Consider the following 2,545-nt stretch of genomic DNA (forward strand, 5'->3'; position numbering starts at 1 on the left):
TTAGTTACAAATCTAAAGATTAGCCAGATCAACTAGACTACCTTTGTTGTCCTACTTAGTAAGAACTCCAGTTTAGCATTATTAACCTCTAATCATTACTAATAAGTAATTAATCTATTAGTAGAGAGAGGGGACAGGAAGGAGTAAGTATTAAGTCAGTTAGGAAAAAGTAATAAAACCTATAAACAAGGTCTTTATCTCTCTAAGGTTAAACACATACTCTAGCACAGTATTACTTGATAACCTTAACTAAAGACAAGTCATTTAGAATGCTTGTATAGAGAGGGGATCTAGAAAGAGTATAGTGTCTAGAGTAAGAAGTATAATAGAAAAGACTAGGAGAAAACCTTAAGAGATAAAGGAAAATATTATACTTACTTATAGGAGAAATTACATAGCTAGCTAGAAACTCTTTGTACAAAGACAAAGGACTATTAAAGCTAGTAAAGAGTTAGAGCTAGTACTCTAAAGCTCTATACTTGAGGAGGACTAGTACTAGTGTAAAGGAAAGGGAACAGAGAGCTCTAAGGAGAGACTATAGGAAAGTAGTCTCCTTTATACACTTTGCTCATACAGATAGGAAAGTAATAAAGTTATAAACATGAGGACTATATAAGGACAACATAAGGAATACATAAGACAATCTAGAACTTTAGTTGTAATTTCTATGATTGAATACAGAAGTATAAAGATAAGGTTAGAAGTTAATAAGGATAATTGTCTCCTAAACTAAGTCTATTAAAGAAGACTTAGGGAAAGATTTAGAACATTAGTTGTCAGTTCTAGAGTGTACACAAGACAGTCTAGAACTTTGGTTGTAAGTTCTAGGGGTAGTACAGAAGTACAGCCTTTTATATTACAGAAGTTATAAGGAGTCATTAGAAGTTATAATACTCTACCTTATAAGAAAGTGTATTACAAACTAGTATACAGGAAGTACAGGTTGAGTCAGACAGAGTTATAAGAAGACTACAGAATAATAGAAAGCTCTACTTTATAGGAAAAGTATTACACAGCTTACATAGTATAACTAGTCAGGAGGACTCATAAGGAGTCATTAGAAGTATGAGAGGAAGTATGAAAGACACAACAATATAGTAAAGGAGTCATTAGAAGATTAATCTAGAATACAAGAAGACACAAACTAGTGTTACAAGATTAATAGAAGACACAAACTAGTACAGTATACAGTCTAAAGGATTAGCCAGCTCTACTTTATAGGAACAACAGTAAAAGGAGTTACTAAAGTTACTAGAGTAACATTACTCTAGCAAAAGGTATATAAGAAGGCTAGTTTGGCTCTCAAAAAGATAGTTTTATTAACTTAAGTTACCTAGTACTTGGAAGTACTCTACTACTAACTTACTAGGCTACACTTGTAGCTTGACTAAAGTAGGACTCCTCTACCCTCTCACTCTACAAGTCTACAAGTCTTACCCTCTATATACTATTCTATTACTATTCCTAAGGATTAGGACTAGTAAAGTGAGTATATCTTACATATACTTAATACCTAATAGTATTTATACTTAATGTTACTCTAATTTCCTACCTACTATTATAGTAGACTCAAATTTTCATATATATTGACAAGTTATACTAGTTTACAAGTATACTTATAGACAAGTTCTACTGTATGTTTAAAGAGCTTGGATATGCTCAGAATCCAAATAGGACCCTTAAGAATGTTAGTAAAATTGTTTTCACTCATTCTAAAGACTTATTTCTTATTAATCTCTACTCTGTATTTATTTACTACTATTCCTGAGTTGTATATTATTACAGATACAAGTATACTTACAGTAAAGGAGCTGAGCTGAGTTCTTAGTAAAAAGGGAGGAAAACAAGTTACAAGGGATACATTACCTGAATTCTTCTTCAAACATGAACCCTGCCTGTGTATCTACTGTCTTCCACACAAAAGCAAGTCAAAAAACCCTTCCTTGTACACTTGTGTGTGAGAGAGATAGAGGCATTAACCTGTAAGAATATGTAGACAATGAACACTACACTATGTGAGTCAGTACAACAAACAGAACATGTGATACAAGACAGTACCTTAAGATTGTTTTGACCCTTTGACACTATACTACAGAAACAGAGCTTATATACTACACCCTATGCTAGGAACATATTAAAGCTGTAACAAGAGCTGTGACCCATAACAATACAAAGCTTGATGAGAAGGAATAAAGGCATACAAGAAAGATAAAAGACATACATATTGATCCACTAGGAAACTAAGATCATACATTAAACTCGAATTCCACATGTATAAAAAGCCTTAAATAAGCTCTTTCCAGCTATAATCATCTGAAAGAGAGTGCTCAATGCTCATGGCTGGAAAAACAAAATGAAATCAATACAGGCAAACCAGTTGCACACCTTGCATCTAGTCCTATACAGAGTTCAACTCAATGTTTGACATCATGAAAAAGTCGCAACAAATGTAATTGATAATAGCAAATGTAATGTAATAATGTACTTATATATCAATTACAATTCAAAATTATAATTATACTTTGCTTGTAATTGAAATGTAACA

This window comes from Fomitiporia mediterranea (assembly GCF_000271605.1).
Source record: "Fomitiporia mediterranea MF3/22 unplaced genomic scaffold FOMMEscaffold_12, whole genome shotgun sequence".
Classification (NCBI taxonomy): Eukaryota; Fungi; Basidiomycota; class Agaricomycetes; order Hymenochaetales; family Hymenochaetaceae; genus Fomitiporia; species Fomitiporia mediterranea.